Genomic DNA, 20,481 nt, shown 5'->3' with positions numbered 1-20,481 from the left:
CTTGATCACACTACCCCTCTCATGTCAGGAGGAATTACCACTGAAAGCACATATCAGGGGATCCCCAATGCATTCCTATAGTAGCAGCCGCAGCCCGTGGAGGGGGTTCCGTGGGGCAGAGAGGCGGGTGGGGGAGGGGCAGGTTGGAGGGTTCTAAACACTGGAATATGGATAATTGCAGGTAAGTAAACAATTTAATGAATAAAACGCGTGCTACAAAATTCGTTTTATTTATTAAATTGTTTACTTACCTGCAATCATCCATACCCACCCTGCCCCTCCCCCGCCCCGCCTCTGCCCCCTGGAACTCCCTCCACGGGCCGCGGCTGTATAGGAGAGCAGCCGCACAGCAGTGAGAAACCAAAAAGGCTGTTTGTCACTACCAGGACATGCCACACAGTTAAGGCACATGTCCTTCCTTTTACCTACACAGCACCCTGCCCATCGGGTTAGCTGGGGCCTACCTTAGGGGTGACTGATATGTAGTAAAAGGGGAGTCACAGACATGGCAACCGCTTTATGTGCCATATCACAGCAGCAGTAAACTGTGCGTGTAAGCCCTTCAATGGCAGAGGCCTGAGACAGGCGTGAAAGGCTACTTTGATGGGTGGCGAAAGTAGCTTTGCAAGCCCACCAGTAGGATTTAATTTACTGGCCCTGGGTATATGAGATACCACTGTACAAAGGTCTGATAGGTACTTTAAATATACCAACAGGTATAGACCAATCTTACCTAGTTTACCATAGAGAGCATATGCAATTCAGCACTAAACTGCAGTGATAAAGTGCCCTGTGTCCTAAACCACCAACAACAGGCCAGAAAAAATTACAGTAAGGCAAAAAGTCATGGGATGACCCTGCAAAAAGGTCCAAGTCCAACAGGTAGAATATCTATTTGCATGCCAATGAACCTCTGCCTTATCTCCAAACGTGTGAGAGTCCTTATTTACGGAAGTGCTTGCCCCCATCTAACAGCTAAGCTCAGCGCTCTGTGTTATATTCTTCAAAAGATCTGCGTTTGACACCAGTGCATCACCCTAGATCACCTACTTCCTGTGCCAAGGTGTTGCAGGGGCAACGTCATTACCTGCCTACCATTCTGAGGTAAGACTGCTGCAGTGCCACCCAAAACTGGATCAGTGCAACATCGGAAGCCAATCTCCAAGGCCGACAGTGCCAACAGTGCGTCTGTACCCCACAATCTTGCACAAGGTACTGTGTGTGATCGGACCCATATGGTCCCTATAGTTGTTCTGCGCTCTCTCACAGATGGCTGAGTTATTCTAAGTACAACGGTCTTGAGGGACCTACGAAAGATCTTACATTCTAGTGGCTGTTATACATTGACCTACAGATATATTTGCATTGCATTTTTGTTTTTGGGACTTAATGTGTTTAAAATCTTATAAGCCATTTTTTCATAAACCTGTGTGGAGTCTTTTGTGGTCTATTCATTGAGTTATTGTTTGTATGTGCTGCACCAATACTTTACACATTGCTGTTTTTGATAAACTTGCTTGCTATGCACCAAGCTACGAGAGGATGAGCACAGGTTATTTTAGTTGTTTTTCTAGCTTAGGCCCATTTATAGAGGTCCGACTTCTTGGGGAGGATAGAAAGTTTCTACTAGACACTGGGGCCAGTAAAACAACAATAAGCCATCAAGAGGTCCCAGAGGCTCCTCTCTTGGGTTCAAAAAAGCATTTCTCTGGGTTTCTCCGGATAACCGGTGACAAACGCCACGTCAAAACCACTGCCCTTGCAGGTTGGTCCCCTCACGACAACTACAGATCTTATATTGGCAAAATCATGTCCAGAAAATTTGCTTCGTATAAAAAGATTGAAAGAATTAGGAGCCGTTATTGTTTGCTCACCTAAAGATGTCAGATTATTTCTATGAGATTTTAAGGGCCACTACACAAGTAAAGAATTAGACGAGCATTTGAAAGATTTGCCACACACCCTTTGGGCCACTGATTCCACCACAGTAGGATGTATGGAAATAACACCTCACAGGGTTACACTGAAAGAGGGAGCCCAACTACCACGTGTAAGACAATACAAAATTCCACCTCAAGCTGAACAAGCATTAATGTTAATTATTCAGGACCTAACACAGTCAGGTGTAATTAAAGAAACAACTTTGAACATTTGCAATTCCCCTGTTTTACCAGTTCATAAAAAAGTGGAACCAGGAACACCACCTGTCTACAGACTAGTGGTGGATTTGAGAGAGCTCAATAAATGTGTCATTCCACAACACCCTGTGGTCCCAGACATCTCCACTTTACTCACAGCCATAGATGCAGAAGCAGCGCATTTTTCTGTAATTGACTCAAAAAACGCATTCTTCAGTATACCCATTCATCCAGACAGTCAATACCTTTTCGGCTTCTCCTAACAAGGTCGAAGTTTCCAATTTGCAAGAGCTCCTCAAGGTTTCACCGAAAGTCCAAGTGTATATAGCCAAATGCTGAAAAGACAATTGGATACTATTCAAATGCCCACGGATACAGCAATACTACAATATGTTGATGATATCCTCATTACGGCCAGATCCGACGCAGCATGTGCTGAAGCATCACTACTAGTACTAGAATTCCTAGCTGCAAATGGCCATAAAGTTTCCCCCTGGTAAGCTCCAATTTTGTTTACAGCAAGTGGCATACTTAGGGCACTTGCTGTCAAAGAAGGGTAGGCAGCTTACACAGGAAGCATCCAGCTCATACAACAAATACCACAACCAACAACACAGAAACAAGTTCAAGCTTTTGATGGTCTCACCTCATATTGTAGACAGTGGATCCCGCAATTTGCACTCATTTCTAAACCATTAGTGCAGCTGATAACACTCGAAGCTGGCGCTACTCCACAATTACCCTGGACAGATGAACACATGCAAGCTTTTCAGTCTCTTAAAAAGGCTATGTGTCAAGCCCCAGTGTTAGCAACACCTGATTACACCAAAGATTTTACCTTGTTTGTAACAGAAAACTCAGGTACAGCACTTTCAGTCCTGCCCTAACTTCAAGCAGACAGACATAGACCATGTGGTTATTTTTCAAGTACATTAGATCCAGGACCACAAGCATTACCTGCATGTCGAAAATCAGTAGCAGCTACTGCACAAGCTATTAGACAAAGCGATGCTATTGTATTGGGACATCATCTGATAGTCCAGGTCCCACACGCTGTAGAACTTCTGCTAAACAGAACGCAAACACAGCATCTGACAATAGCCAGACTCACCGGATATGAGATGCCGCTTTTTCAGCCACATATTGAGATTAGACAATGCAACATTTTAAACCCAGCAACACTGTTGCCACTGACCTCTCCTACTGAACAACTTCACGATTGTATTGACATAATTGATTTAGTGACCAAACCCAGACCAGATTTACAAGATACTCCCCTTTCTAAGGCAGAAATGACACTTTTTGTTGATGGTTCTTGCATGAGACTCCCCACTGGAGAACTAGCAGCAGCCTATGCTGTCACAAATGGTACAAACACCTTGGAAGCACACAAGATAGAGATACTGTTGGCACAAGCAGCCGAACTCATAGCACTAACACGAGCATGTCACTTAGCAAAAGGAAAATCAGTTAACATTTACACTGATTCACAGTACGCTTTCGGGGTTGTACACAACTTCGGCACATTGTGGAAAGAGAGAGGATTCCTCACATCACATGGGCTAAAATACAGTATGCTACACTCATCACTGCCCTCTTAGAGGCCAGTCAGTTACCAGCGAAAGGTGCAGTATTAAAGTGTAAAGCACACACAAAAGGAACCGATGAAATATCAAAAGGAAATGATTCCGCAGACAGTGCAGCCAAATTAGCAGCAAACACAGAATTGAATATACTACACCGCCAATACGCAATACGAGACCCCTTTTCTGACATCCAGGATGTCCAAAGTCACACCACTCCACAGGAACTGCTAGAATGGAAGGAAAAAGGAGCGGTCCTCACAGATCAGGGTTGGATGACACCTGAAAGAGCAGTATGGTTTCTGACGGATGCTATGGTACAGGTTATAATAAACACCATACATGGGCCAGCGCATCTGGGAGAAAAAGCCATGTTAGACAGTATACAGAACATATGGCACAACAAACATTTGAGAGCTGCAGCCAAACAAAAAGTTAAAACGTGCATGATTTGTAATCAGTTCAACCCAGGTAAAGGCACAAAGGTGGAGCAGGGTGGATTCCAACCCCCTGACCATCCATTTGAAGTTCTCCAAATGGACTATATCCAGATAGAGAGATGTAGAGGTCACAAGTATGTGCTAGTTGTAGTATGTGCTCTGACCAGATGAACAGAAGACTATCCCGTCCCATATTACACTGCAACAACAACTGCTAAGCAACTAGTAAGAGAATATTTCCCGAGATATGGGCTGCCCCGCGTCATCTACTCAGACAACGGCCAGCCCTTCTCCTCTGAACTCATGAAGCAAGTGTCTCTTCTGTTAGGGTACACTTGGAAATTTCACTGTGTAAGACATCCTCAAGCAGCAGGTCTAGTAGAGAGACACAACCAGACTTTGAAGACAAAATTGGCCAAGATATGTACAGACAAAGGCGTGGACTGGATGGTAGCCTTACCGGTTGCCCTTTTCTACATGCGTATGGTAGCACATTCCAGAACTGGTCCATCTCCGTATGAGTTGGTCTTTGGCAGACCACCAAATATGTGGGGTACGGTAATGCCTAAAAGAATTACTGATGTAGACAGCAGAATATTGACTGATTACCTGGATTCCTTGATGTCTGCACTCCAATCTTGTCGTTCACAGGTCGCTGCAGCCTCCCCTGACAAAACTGCCTCTGAGTCTGAAGAACACACTATCCGACCCGGCGACTGGGTGATAAGAAACTTCGACAGGACCAGTTCTCTTCAGCCCAGGTGGAAGACTCCAAAGTTTGCGCTCCTAACCACGCGGACGGCGGTGAAGGTCGAAGGCAGGAAGGGCTGGCTACACGCGAGCCACTGCCGGAAATTTTTTGGACAAAGAGACACTGTTGCCAGCGACGCTGCCAACCCTAGTGACATTGTAACAGAACAATCTTTTGTGCCCTTGGAACTGACCCCACAACAAGAATATAAATCAAAGTTGAGGTCTGCCATCCGGACTCTGGCTAATTAAGTCCACTGGGCGCAGGTCCAGTGGTGAAGCGGTTGGAGCATGGGGATGGATTTAAACACCTTGACTATGTGGGAAAAAGATAGAATGAAACACAGAAACAAGAACTTTAAGAACTTGAGTAGTGGTTCTATCATATGTTTAATGATATTGTTTTTCTTCATAACCATTATGACGTGTCTTGGTTGGATCCTCCACACTGTTTTTCCTCCAATAGCACACACCTCTCATACACCCAACAGCACTCAGGAACACACATATCATGACCTACCCCCTCATGAACAAGCCCACAGACTAGCCTTGCAAAACAATACCTTTATACAGATGTTACACTACACACTTATTAGGCCAGCAATAGCACAAATTGCTGGATATGTGGCCACCTCCCACCTCATCAGAAAAAGGGAGGATCCAAAACGCATCCAAAATGCCTCAGCCAGACTCATACTAGACATCCCCCGCCAAGCTCACATTTTCGGTCACCTGCAAGACCTCCACTGGCTCCCTGTCAACAAGAGAATAACGTTTCGTCTCCTCACCCACGCACACAAAGCCCTCTACGACCTAGGACCCGAATGCCTCAACACGCGCCTGTCCTTTTACACCCCCACCCGCCAACTACGATCGTCCAATCAAGCCCTCGCCGCAATTCCACGCATCCATAGGTCCACCATGAGGGGAAGATCCTTCTCCTACTTAGCGGCCAAAACCTGGAACTCTCTCCCCACCCACCTCCGCCTTACACAGAACCACCCCTCCTTCTGAAAACAACTAAAAACTTGGATATTCGATAAGTAAAGTACCCCCTCCCTCAAGCGCCTTGAGACCCTCTGGGTGAGTAGTGCGCTATACAAATGTTAAACTTGAAACTCTTTTCCCCTTCCCATTTTCCTATAATGGGATTTGTGAAGCCTGGTTCGCCCTAATAACAGCTGACAATACTACCCCCACCTCCTGCCCTGACGGAAATAATTCATGCAAGAATGGGTGGCCTTGGGGGGACTTAAACAAGGTACTTAATGCTGCCTGTAACCCAAATAAGGATGGATTTCCTCAGGCGACAGGTACAGCCCTAGAAAGTGAAGAATACAAGCAAGGGAACATGACCATGTCCTACAAGATGTTAAATACCAAACCTAAAAAGAATACTGGTCCCCCTTCCATCTCGGTCTCACCAGTAAAAGGACACCTGTGCATCCACAAAAATGGCTCAGTTACAAGCGGTACAAAAGGGGGTGGTTATGGACAGAGCATCTGAATCAATCAAACATTCACACCCAGTCAAAAGATCTGGGTCTAATCTATCACCGTTCTTTAGCCCACTCTGCCACCCCAGTTCAGACATGGCCATATGCAAATCAGTCTGACCCTGTGCCTCATGGGAACAGTCCAGCCCGAACTGCCAAGCCATGTCTTCCCTGGACCGGAAACAAGCTTCCGAGGACCGGTTTCTGGCATTCCAGCCATATTCAGCCCGGCTTGCTTGAATCCAGTGGCAAAGTGAGCAAGGGACTCACGTCTGAGTATACCCTACCACACTTATGGCGGCCAAAAGCGGTACAAAAGTGGGGGTACAGGGTCTCGCCATACTTATTTCGTCTGTGGCCAAACGGCCTATGTGCAGCTGCCCTTGAACTAGGGGGGAACTTGCTATATAGCATTCCTGTTACCCCCTGTCATTGTGGCCCCATTCACTTACCACTGAGACCTCCTGGTGCCCCATGTCAGACATAAAAGAACAATCGATACCTCCTCGGTTGACCAAACAGAAACCTCATGGGAACAGTATACAGATTTTAACAAAGGGTTCTTCTTCTTTGTTGGCCCTGTACAGAACAGCAAGCTTATACGCAGGTTGACAAGCACCGTAGAGGCTGTTGTAAACCAGACGGCTTCTGCCCTGGGGAGCTTAACCCAGGAGCAGTCCGCCATCTGATTGGTTACTCTCCAAAATCGCCTTGTCCTTGACATCATCCTGGCTGACAGAGGCGGAGCCTGTAAAATTATAGGCTCTAGCTGCTGTATATTTATTCCTGATGATTCCCCATCTGTATACACGGCCATAACCAAATTACACAAGATAGCCGTAAGTTTACATCAAGAACCTGGCACTTGGACGTGGTCTGATTGGTTCTGGAAGATAATATCGTCCTGGGGATGGGAACTGCTGTCAGCAGCAGTTATAATATTCCTGATAATAACTGGATGCTGCCTTTGCATCCAATGTGGTCCTGCCCTGTGCGGTGTATGCGCTGCAAACTGCATTCCTAAACCACTTGTCCAGCAGAGAGAAAGGGAAAGAATTATGCTACAAGAATGTATAGATGATCTCATGCAAATTGAGATATAATGTAGGTACACTCTGGGGCAAGGAGGGAATGTGGAAATACAATTGGCAATTGTGCCCCATCATTTCCCTGTTTCTGCCTGCCTGCCTGCCTGCCTGCCTCTGTGGTTCTGCCAATTCTGGGAACCAGCAGCGGATAGTTCCTGTTTTCTTAACTGTAAGACACCCTGCACCTGGCATCTTAGTTCATTGACCACCCCTTCCTGTGCTTCTGCCAATTCCCAGAACCAGCAGACAGTTCCTGTCTTAAGAAATAGTTCCTGTCCTTGACTGCAAGCCAGAGAGCAGATGGTCTCTGTTTTACACAAGATAGTTCCTCTTTTTGACTCTTGTGGTTCAGCCAATTCCCAGAACCAGCAAGATAGTTCCTGTTTTACACAAGATGGTTCCTGTTCTTGACTCTAAGCCAGAGATAAACCCCCGAATGAGTAAGGGCCTTCAACTGAAAGAGAACACATTTCCACACATCACATGCCCTCTCACGAGACACAAGACACGCCCTTACCTTGACATATCTGTTGGAAATTACTGCTTGTCACTTCCCTTTTTCTTGTCACTTCTCTTTTCTTCTTTTGCCTATTGACTGGAAACTGTATAAATATTCTGATGTGTGAATAAAGCTGCAGACCACTCCTGTACCCGCTTGGTGAGGAGCTCTCCCCTTAACTCGAGTTACTGGACCTTTTTTTTTGTACTCGAGCACCACGGACTCCTCTCCTTGCTTTGACTGAAATTATGATTATTAAGTATAGAAATTCTGAGATGAGGTAATATTGAATTAATTTACCACAGGATTAAAGCCTACATAAGAAGCATCCACATGTGTCCAGTCATGATTAAAGTAGGATTGCCCTTCATCAGCTCAACCTTCTGTTTATAAGTCCGATTGGGCTCGAGATACATTATTTGGGAAACAGTGAGTAATGTTGTGGTAAGCTTGTGATGCATAGCGTATTCTGCACCCACCTTAGTAATGATAGAGTAGAAAAGATGTGTTGTATGCCAGAATGTCTTATGAATAGGAGGGCTTGCCCTCCAAAGGGAATATACTGTAAACTTTCTAGAGGTACTCTTGAAATTTAAAAGACAACAACTATTCTAGAAGAAAATGAATGTACCAAATGCATTTTTGCAAATTTTCTACAAAGCAATGAATCACACATAAAGCAAACTACATTTGCCCTGTTTTTGCTGTTTATATAATAGCAGATGGGAAATATGATTTATCCTCGCTTTTTAAACGAGAAAGATAGGACTAAGCTTAATAATACATTTTCTATCGTTATGGTAGCAACCAAAGGCCTTGCTTGTGAACGCTATAAAAATGTCATCATTCTTATTCTTATAACAAATATGGCAAAAATAGTACAAGGTCAGGTCACTTGATTGTTAAAAATAGCATAGTTAAAACATCTGTTGACATAGGTATTTTTTTACATATTTTAACAAATTATTTTGTACATTTATTTAGGCAGGAGGACAATTCTGTACCACTGTCCGTTTGCTCCATCCTTGTTATGCAAAGACAAGCATGGCGAGCGCGGTTTTGTTGAGTGTTTTGCATCAGTGCATAGTCAAATATGATGTTTCGAATCTTGAGACTTCCCTTTAAAGCAGCAATGCACCAGGACAAAGATTCCACCTTAAATTGTGTGTTTCTCCATTGTTAAACTTGGTAACACAAACCACACAAATACACTTTGCACCATGCCACATAATTCCAATCAGCATAATTTAATTCAATGCCACACACTTCCATGCCTAACAATTCAACTCTACACATTTCCATTCCACACTACATACTTTGATGACAAACCACATAATTAAACTCTGCAACACAATCACCCAACATACCACATACATCCAATCCACACCACAGAAATCAACATCATGCACACAAACTTCTGCACCCCACCTCATAATTAAACTCTACTACATACCACTCCACAACACAAAATACCATTCCAACATAATTACATTCTATAATACACAATTGCACTCCACATAATTCCAGTATAGTCAATACCATATATTTACTTTTCACACAGTTCCACTCGACACCATGCCACATAATTCCACTACACAAATCCACTCCAGGCCGCACAATTCCACCACACACAATTCCACAACTAATTATTCCAATGTAACCTACATAATTCCACTCCACACCACAAACATCATCTCCAAACCAAAACACATAGGTAAAAGACACTGCCATTTACAACGCCAATAGCTCTAACTCTCACAAATGTGTGGCCTATTGCATTGCAAATCCTTGTTTTACTTAGGAAACAGAGGAATTGACAAAGCCTGCCTTGGCCTCATGAAAGCATTGGGACAGGCAAACATCGGTAGTCAGTGCTGTTGAAGAAACTGTGGACAACTACCTAAATTGGTAGAGTTGGCAACAGGACTGGACTGAGAACCAAAATCGGCCCTGGCAAAGTGCTCAGCCGCCGCCCCCCCACCCACAGGGTGGGGGGGTGGAGTGTGTACTGCCGAGAATCTCTGTCATGGCCGGTTTTCGGCCGATTTTGTTATAGGTCCGATTTTGCACTGTAACAAAAACTCCCCCCAGGGGCCCAAAACCGGACCCCACCCATGCGGCGCACCCGGGGATTGCCCGGTGCCCGCTACGGCCAGTCCTGGCCTGGTTGGCAAGTTTGATTTGAGTTTAAGACTGCAGAACACTAGGAGAATTTAAGCAGGCCTCAGTAGTTACCTGTCACCATCATTATGGACCTGAACTACCATAAATATGGGAGTGATGCCAACATTTAGACAGATTCAGTGTTTGAGCTATTACTGGTAGCGAAGAAATGACGGCTAAACTGTTTATATTCCCCACAGAAGGCTAACTCATTTCTCTGATCGACACCTGCTGTTACGAAATGCTTACATCTCACTCTTACTGCAAGAGAACTGCGCAGAAAAAGAGTCTTGCCAGTGATTACTGAAAGTTAAAGAGCAAAAGCAAACATTTAACCAGTGGCGACCTGCAGAGGGAGGGCATCCCCGAGTCGGCGATGTAGCAAGCACCAGGTAAAAAGTTTATTTATTTATTTAGTCACTTTACTCCTTGCCATCGAATTTCCGACTCACCGCCCCACAGCACTCCCTCTAAGAGCTGCCACTGCCAGTAGCGGCTCCTGGAGGGAGTGCTGCGGGGCGCTGGGGCGCGGCGGGGTAGGTGCAGGGTGGGAGGTAGTAAACTCCGATATACCGCCGAACCGAGGTAAGTACATAAATATATAAATAAAACGAGGCAGACCCTCACCATGTCCTGCCCACAGTCTGCATGGGCCTCACTGCTGTGAGTCGTAGTCTCATTTTTCCTTCTCTTGGGTCTGCTTGAAGTGCAGAACACGCCAAAGTGGGCTAATGTTGCTCTTTCTCCAGCCGTCGGTCTTTAACTCTGTGTGGGCGCCATTATGATCCTTCATGAGCGCAGCCCTTGCATGATGTGATTTTCTGTGATCTTCGATTGCTTTATGACTTTACTTTGCAAGCTTCTTGGTTCTGCTTCAATGTAAATAATGTTTTGGTGCAGCAGACACTACTCAGTTTTGAGAATTGAAGTGCTCGCAGATCACGGAGAAAGCACAACGGATCCATGGTGGATTCAGGGGAGTGCAATTGAGCTTATTAATTCAGTTCTATGTACTGTAAAACAGCTTCAGTTTCATTTTGGTCTTGTCTAGAAACTGCTTAAGTGTTTTGCCGGCATATTAAAAAAATCATGTAATGGTATAATACATGCATACCTTTTCGTTCAGCCCTCTTCATCCTCTGATATGTTCAAGTGTCACTAATCTTCTGCCCACCTCATAACTGAGAATTCGTTTAGTGCACAAGTGTGCAGTCAACAAAAAAAAAGCCAATTTATTTGAGTTTTTTACATTTATTTTTGATGGGTTAGTTTTACTTTGTTTTGCAAATATTAAAAGCAACATGTTAAATATTAAATATTAAATGCAAATATTAAATGCAACATGAGGAGGCCCTTCCCCTTCCCTGGACAGACCACTTCCTAGTCCCCTTCCAACTACCCGGAACTTTCAGGAAACACCAAAAACCTCCCACCTACAGCAAGGACAGGACCTGGTCCAGACTCCCCACGGAAGAATGGGCTAAGACCCTTGAAAGAACCACTCCTGCACACGCAGAAGACCCGGCTACCGCAGACAAAAAATTCAGAGACTGGATCACCTCCTCCCTGGACTTAGTACTCCCACTTAGAACTAGGGAAGACAAAAACGGCAAACCTGGCTCAGCTCCATGGTACACCGCGGACCTCCGAATACTTCGCAAAAATTGCAAACAAGCCGAACGACTCTGGAGGAAAAACTGGCAACATGCCAACAAAGAAGCTTACCAGACCACAGTTAAACTCTATAAAGAGGCCATCAGACAAGCTAAAGCCTCATACTATGATACGCGGATACAAGAATCATCCAACTCAGCCAGAGAATCCTTCTTAATCGTAAAGGAGCTGCTCAAAGTCCCCATCACTCCCCCCTCCACCACCCCTAAAGTTGACAGAAGTAATGAGCTAGCGAATTACTTTAATGACAAAATCACCCGCATCCTGACCTCTCTCCCACCCCACCGGTCCCCCCAGCCACACGGAAAGCCATTTATCCCCCGATCAGGCCGAAAGTAACTTACGCCCCATACTACCAACATTCCAGCCAGTAACCTGCCTAGAGGTCGAACGAACCTTAACGAAAATGAAAAGTGGGTCACCTTTGGATCCAGCACCAATCAGGTTCCTCAAAACCGTAGCCTCAGTCATCGTACCCACTGTCACGGATCTTATCAACAGCTCGCTCGCCCACGGATCTGTCCCCGACAGCTGGAAGAGTGCGGTGGTGAAAGCACTTCAAAAAAAACCTCAGCTAGACCCAGCAGACTTGTCTAACTACAGACCAATATCTCTACTTCCTGGAATCAGCAAAGTAACTGAGAAATTGGTAAACACACAATTGTCACAATTCCTTGAAGCCAACAACTTGCTTAGACAATCCCAAACTGGATTCCGCCCAGGCCATGGAACAGACACCGCACTTCTTGCAGTCATTGAGGAAGCAAGGCGCATACTGGATTCAGGAGGATCAGTGGCAGTGATCCTCCTGGATCTAAGCGCAGCCTTCGACACAGTCAACCACCGTGTCCTTCTGCATAGACTGGCGGATGCAGGACTTACCGGGACAGCAATCAACTGGATTGAATCCTTCCTTACAGGGCGCACTTTCCAAGTGTGGGACGACAATCATCACTCATTCACTCTCCCACTCACAAGCGGCGTCCCTCAGGGCTCCTCCCTGAGTCCGACGCTTTTTAATGTCTACATGGCCCCTCTTGAGGACGTGGTAACACCATTTAACATAAAAATGGTAAGCTATGCTGACGATACTCAGTTGGTCGTCTCCCTGTCCCAGTTGATTGACCATCCAGAAAACCTGACCAACTGCCTTACAGGAATTCACAACTGGATGAATAACTCATCATTAAAACTAAATGGGACAAAGACGGAGGTGATGCTCCTAGGAAAACAATGGACGACCATCCCTCCAGCACTCTGGCCCGATGTGTTCGGGGAAATCCCCCCCCGAAACGTGAAATTAAGACACTCGGTGTGTGGCTCGAACCAGAGCTTACTATGAAAACACAAGCAACCAAAACCTCGGGCACCTGCTTCGGGCTCATGCGCACGACCCGCAAGATCCTGCCCTTACTGCCACCTACTTCTAGGAAACTACTCATTCAGGGACTAGTACTGTTCCGCCTGGACTACAGCAATCTGGTTTATCTGGGAGCCCCTGAGGCCACCCTAACGAAACTCCAGCGGACACAAAATGCGGCGGCACGCCTGCTCACTAACATCCCCTCCAGAATGTCCGCCAAGCCGGCCCTCAAAGCTCTGCACTGGCTCCCTGTGCGCCAAAGGGTGCAATTCAAAGCGATGTGTATGACACATAAGCTGATCAACGGATCTGGCCCGGCGATCCTCAGCAAAATGATCACCCCCTACACAGCAACCAGATCCCTACGATCCCAGAATGAGAACCTAGCTAGCATTCCTAGATTCGAAAGAACCCGCACAGGAGGACGACAATTCTCCGTTCAAGCAGCTACGGGATGGAACGCTCTTCCCCGCTCCCTCAGACTTGAACCTAACTACCTAGCGTTCCACAAGAAATTAAAGACTCATCTGTTTCCTAAATGAAGTCCCCTTGACTGTCTCCCCTCCCTCTCCTCCCCCTCAACAGGATCACAAATCTTATAGCGCGGGGATGCCCTTGGGTCACCAGGCGCTTTAGAAATCGTTATTAAATTAAATTAAAAATTATGTTCATTTTTAAAAGTTTTACCCTTTTAATGCATGTTGCATATGTTTACACAAATAATAATTATAAAAATATTGCAGCAAATTAAGAGCAGTGTTAATCTCAGAGCAAGACTTCATAATTTGTTTTACTTCAGGTGACACTCATCGGCACACCCTAAATCAAACACATATTCACGTATTTCACTAAACAAATGTAATCATAGGGTTCCTTTACCCGGTTCCTGATACCCAAACCGTGTACCACAAACCCAAAAACATGTATCTAAATCCTTAACATTTGCCCCTATACCCTATGCACTATACCATTTACCCATAGCCCCTTAAAACATGAACTCCAGCCCCAAAACCCCAACCATGACTCTTAAAAGCCAGCACCATGCCATGAAACACAGCACAACTAAACAGAAACCCTTAACCAATAACATTTAGGGCATCATTTAAAGTTGGCAGATGGGATACTCCATTACAAATGTAGCAGATGCCCATCCACCCTACTACAAGTGTATTATAACCTATATAACTTGTAATAATGCAGAAGGGAAATCAGTCACATTTTGACAGAGTATGCTGTTTGGGAAACCCTGAAGATGCTAAGGAAGATCTTCAAATGGCTCCTAAGTATTACTAAACAAAAATTGTCCCTCACACCCTAGTTAACAGCAAGTTAGCCTATACACAAACATGCTCAATTTGAAATCCTCATACACACATTCAAGGCACTACAAAACTCATGCTCGACCTACCTGAACAGTCATATGTTTTTCTACCAACCACCCAGACACACCTTCTCCGCAGGACTCCTACTAGCACAAATCCCACACATACACAGAACCAGATCTGGAGGATGGCCATTCTCTTTTGTTGCTCCTAAAGCATGGAACAACCGTCCACTGCACATCAGAAGCTCCTGCTCTCTTCGTGAATTCTGCAAGAAGCTAAAGCCTTTCAATTAACAAACCTACCAAAGGCAGGGCCAGGTACACACACCTGCTCCGTGTCAGGATAGACTCACAGGTGATAATGCACTTTATAAACACACATAGCAAACAGTCAGAGTGAAAATATGAGCCACAGCTCACATCAGGCTCATTGGTCAGTTTTCTGAGTAGGTCCTTGCCTGGATTTAGAGTTCCCCGTCTGAATTTAAAAAAAATGAATTTGATCTAACTTATTGGCAATTGTTCTCAAATCTTGAGAACAGGTCTCCAGAGACCACATCCTCTTAAAGTGCATTTTGTAGGGGTGCTCCATCACAAGAACTCTGGGCCATATTATCAAGAAAGGGCGTTACATTACAGCCGCTTTTATCCTCAGGGAACTGCCGCAAAAGCGGCGAAAACGGGCTTGATAATATGCCCTTGTGAATTCCCATAGAAGCCCAGGTTCTGGTGTTAACCCGGGCTTCTATGGGAATTCAAAAGGGCATAATTTCAAGCCCATTATCGCCGCTTTAGCAGCAGTTTCCTGCTGATAAAAGTGGCGATAATGTATCGCCCTTTCTTGATATTATGGCCCCCATGTCCCAATGTTTCAGTTTACTCCATCCAGCAGTTGCAGTTTTTATGAGGCGTGCTTCACCTACAGTTAACTGTACATCAGCTGTCTAAAGACCGACAGTCTTCTCCAAGAGATCTAAACACCACAGCTTCCAGTAACACAAAGCCTCTTATAGGCAAAGATTTTAATTAGGTGGTCTTGTTTAGCCTCCCCAGGCATTAAAGAAATATTTGTATTTGCTCTCTCGTTTCTAAATTGAGAAACAGGAAGATATCGTGTGCATGATTGTTTAGAAAACTATTCACTATGCCTTCGGATAATAAAACTACCCAAAGATAAAATAATCCTTACCTTGGCGTGCCATCAATTCTAGATAAGTGATTCCTAACAAGTCTTAAGATATGGGCATTCCAAATCTTACCGGGAACTTGTGGGTAACAATATGGTAGGATGCTTCCTGAAATGAAAAGTGTATTCTCTGTAAGGTTTGCCTTCACAGTGATTTACTACAAGGACATTCCTCATATCAGTGTGAAATGAACAAGCCGGCCCTCACGTTGTCCCTATGACACACGAAATCATAAGCATGGCTCTTATCCAAAAACTGCTTCCACTAGGGGGTGTTAACACTAGGCCTCTGGGAAATTCCAATTGAGCTGACGACATTTGCAAAATTCCTAAATGTTGTGTTACATGAAAATTGCATAATGTTTTTTTTTCACCCAAGCATGTGTCTTGCGTTAAAAAGTCTCCATAGATGTCAATTGGTGACTGGATTGCATAGAAACCGTCTTGCAGAAAGACATTTTCTATTGGAACCAGGGTCCTGCCGGTACCTCGCAAGTCTTTTTATGCGAGGTGTGCTTTCAGCTGTAAAATTAAAAGTAAGATAAGATACAGGCAAGTCACATTCCAATACAAAAGCATAATTTTGTGAAATTATAAGGGAGTTTCACAAGCATACATTATGCAATTACATCCTACCTAGTACATACCTCTTGCAAGAGGAGCTTATCCCTCAATTACACCGCCCCTCTTGCTGCCTTTTGTCAAAAGAAAGTTTTTTACTACTGCAGCAGGCAGTATTTACTGATGCATATTATATATGACTATTAGGCGTCCTGCAGGTCGAGGAAAGTTATTATTCTGCTAAATTCTTGTCTAATTGAAAATCACATTCAGTCTTAGCTTCTGATAACTTCTCTGTTAAAAGTCATGTACGCTGTGCATACTAAATTACTCAAAGTCAAAATATTGAGGGTACTAAATAGCGAAAAAAACTGGTAAGTAAGTCGAGCTTTCCTATACCTAGATCCACATATATGTATTTACGTGGTACATATATCTGCAAAGCACATATATAAAGGGAGTGAGGAACAGTAAATCTATAATCTCTGTCTGCATTTACCTTTCTATATTTGGTCTCTTGATATTCTGTCCTTGATATTCTTCTTTGTCAATGTACTTCATCTCGGTATGCAATCATCCAATCCAAAATGTTAACCTTTTTGCAGTCTATTTTTTAACACAATTTGTACTTATGCTGTTATATTCATCTCATTCACCAACACCATCACTTTAACTTTATTTCCTATTTGACAAATGGAGCTGCAGATTAAAATGACCTGACTGCATAATGTGGCTCACTATGCAACAGAGACCCATTTAAGACTATGAGAATTATATAATTTGCTGTATTGTCAAATAGCTGCACTTATATTAAACTATGTATTGATATTACACAATTATAGTAGGCCTGGGAAAATGTTAATTATGCCTGAGTAATTAGAGGAATTTCAGCATTTTGGAATAACGGAAATTACACGATTATGCCAGCTTGTGGAATTAAGAGTCATTTGGGGCAAAAATACTGCTGCAGGAGCCAGTGGTGGTGGAACAATTTTTAGAGTGGGTGTGCTGCCAGCAGGGTTGCATCACTGAAGTCATAGAAATTAGAAATTGTGATAATTCCAAGTGTCATATAGAAAAAACATAACAAATAAGCCACACCCATTCAACAAAAGAGTGATAAGGGACAGCCACAAACACATGACACTCAGCTGCATCTGCATTCATATGCATAATGATGAGTCTTCCTGGGCAGAGTGAAGGGGAGCAACTGACACTTACATTTACTGACTGACTGACACGTACGCTTCAATAGGTGGTATCCTGCCCTCACACAAAGCAAGCACTGATCAACCCCTCAGGGTTATCTTGGCAGACAGGACTGGGCTGAAAGGGGGCCTTTACACTTCAAAGACCAGCCTTTGATGTCACATCCACTTCAAAGGCACTTTTGGGTATAAGTACTGGGTCTCAGACCCAATCTGACAACACATTTGGACCTGTAACCAGATGCACATCTGCAAATCTAGATCTACATCTGTAAATTGCCAGAAGGACTGATGTGCTTCCAGGAGGGGGCTCTACTCTGCTAATTGCTCTGCTGTGTTGGCCTGGTGCTTGCTGATTGCTGTGCTTCAGCAGTGATTGTCACTTTGCTACCTACCTTGTTCTGCTGGTCTGCTGCTCTCCAAGGGTTGGTTGGCATTGGGCCTGACCAGGGAACTCTGCTCCATACGCAGAGTTTACTGCACTTCGCAGAGCTCACCACTTGGGTAGATTTTCTACTTCGGGCAGTGTTAGAAAAGAGATTTCTGGTTGGCTGACATGTACCTAAGCCAGGCAGAAACTACCACTCTTGCCCTGGAAAGGGAGTTACACACTAAGATAACCCCTGCTCATCCCCTTGGTAGCTTGGCAGAGCAGTCAATGTGTAAAGCATATGCGCAACACGCTAACACAGCAGCACACCACAAAAGAAACTCCACACAAAGTTATATGAAAATATCCTTTGTATTATCCATAAAACAAATCAGAACATACCACATATATACACTGTGCCACCAGGCCCTTGTCAGGAATTTACAGGGATTCTATACACCAATAGGCCAATCGGGTCACTGGCATTAACACCTTTATCACAGTTAGGTTGGGCAACCAGTAACTACTGGTAAGAGTGCTTAGCACAAAGCATCAGGCACAAACCAAATAATGGCACTTATCATAGTACATCATGCATACACATAATTAGCAACAGTGCACCAAAGTAAACTCTTACAGTAATGTACGTTTGCTAAACACCTCATGTCCAACGTACACCCGGTATATATTACTTGCACATTAGCCCACAGACTTCCTATAGCACCGCAGGGCATAACGCATTTGATATGCTCGTAATCCGCAGGCACCTTAATAACCTACTTGTAAGGGGTGCACACATCCCTACAAGCACCCCACAATCAGCGCGACAACTGCGCTCTCCTTTAGAATACCTGGTGTCCTTTTTATAGACTTTTGAGCCACGTGCCCACCTATCTCACAAAAGGTGATAATTCTTGTCCCCGGTGGTCTCTGTTGAGGTCTCACCCCGTTCAGGGGTACAATGCCACAAGAAAAGGGGCGGATGTGCAGCTTGCCCTGTCTCTGGAGAAGCATGCCCCCGATAGTACCCCAAATTTGCAGCTGCCACAAGCGGGGCGATGCAGCTGCTGGCCAGCCAAATACGTGGAGACCCCTCTGGGTCTTGTGCACTCAATTTGGGGTTAGTTGCCGTAATGCTTTCAAGAGGCAGTGCAATGGCCCTAGTGCAGGAAGACCTCACTTGGTCCCCCAGAAAGCCAACTCCACCAACGACAGCTGTTCGGACTCACCCTCACTCCGGGCGAGCCAGAATTCCAGGGCGGTCTCCAGAATACGGAGTAAAGGCTTTGTCTGCTTCCCTTCTCTGCTGGGCAGCTCGTGGCTGTAGGCCCTGCCCACAACCAGGCAACAACCGCCTGGCTTCTGTTTCCTCGACCACCCCGCCTGCACAGCAACCTGGGACGGCAGTTGAGGTCCTGACCTCCTTCCCGTGGCCACAGGAGCCCACGAGGCTCTGGCTCAGTCTCTCCTGACGGATCCACCCACAACCAGGCAAAATCACAGCCTGGCCTCTAGTTGTAGTGGCAAGGAGCCACAACTTCCTCCTGTAACCAAAATGCAGGCTAGACACCCAACCGAACATTGTATCTGTGGCATCTCATAGTGAGTGAGCCCGCATCTCGGGCATTGTCACCAATTTCGGACCCCACCACCTGCCTGTGGAGTGTAGAACAAAGGAGCCATTGCAGTAGTGGCCCACACCCCAGACCGATCAGTGTTTCAGCACATGTTGGCCAGTGGCAATAGAAAGCGCTAAGTCTGTCTCCCACCTGAAGTCTAACCTTTTTTTACGATCGGTGTGAATTCGATATTATTCATTATAAATAACAGTGAATGTTGGGAGCAATTAGCACATGGAGTGATATAGTTTCGGTCCAGATTGACCATCTATGTAGGAAAATACAAATCAGACATTGTGACGGTGCTTGTAGTTTTAAAATTAGATATATATGTGGTTTTTAAACAAACTTTTTGTTTCAAACAAATTATTTGATGGAGTGAAAAGACAAAATGGAAAATATATCTTCCTCTCCTCATTTACACGTAGGTTGAAACAAAGCTGGTTGTGCAATTATAAAAAATTGAAGAAATCTGGCACTCGTCGACGGATTGATGCAAGTACCCTATACATAATTGATTACAAATGGGACTGCATCTCACTGAGGTAAATGGTAAGCAACCAACCCTTATGAGGGCCTTTTTAGATAAATCCCATAAAATGTATGTGTTCTGGTGACCCATTCTGTTATTGGTTTTCCTTTAGAAAATCAGTCAGAAAGCATTTATGCTCTTTTTAACCAAATCTGTGCAAGATAAGTGATACAGTGGCTCTTACGGACAAGAGAAACTTCTTTGATGATTATTGATATAAGGTATGCATCAATAACAAAACTTTTTGTTTAAAAACTGTAGACTCTCTAGTGAGACAAACTAAGAATGACTTTTCTGTGTTTTAGTCTCATCATAAAGACCACTGCATGAATTAGGAGGGTCATCCCCCACAAATTGTGTGATTGAAACATAATTTAATGTAAAATAAGGTATGTACTGATATTGATAGTCTCATTTAGAGATTAGTACCTGGTGAACTAAGGAGGCTTCGTTAATGAAACTATGCAATGACCGAATGAAATGACGT

Source organism: Lissotriton vulgaris, chromosome 3_2 (genome assembly GCF_964263255.1).
Source record: "Lissotriton vulgaris chromosome 3_2, aLisVul1.2, whole genome shotgun sequence".
NCBI classification, from domain to species: domain Eukaryota; kingdom Metazoa; phylum Chordata; class Amphibia; order Caudata; family Salamandridae; genus Lissotriton; species Lissotriton vulgaris.
The sequence above is the reverse complement of the archived record's forward strand: the minus strand, read 5'-3'. Positions refer to the sequence as shown.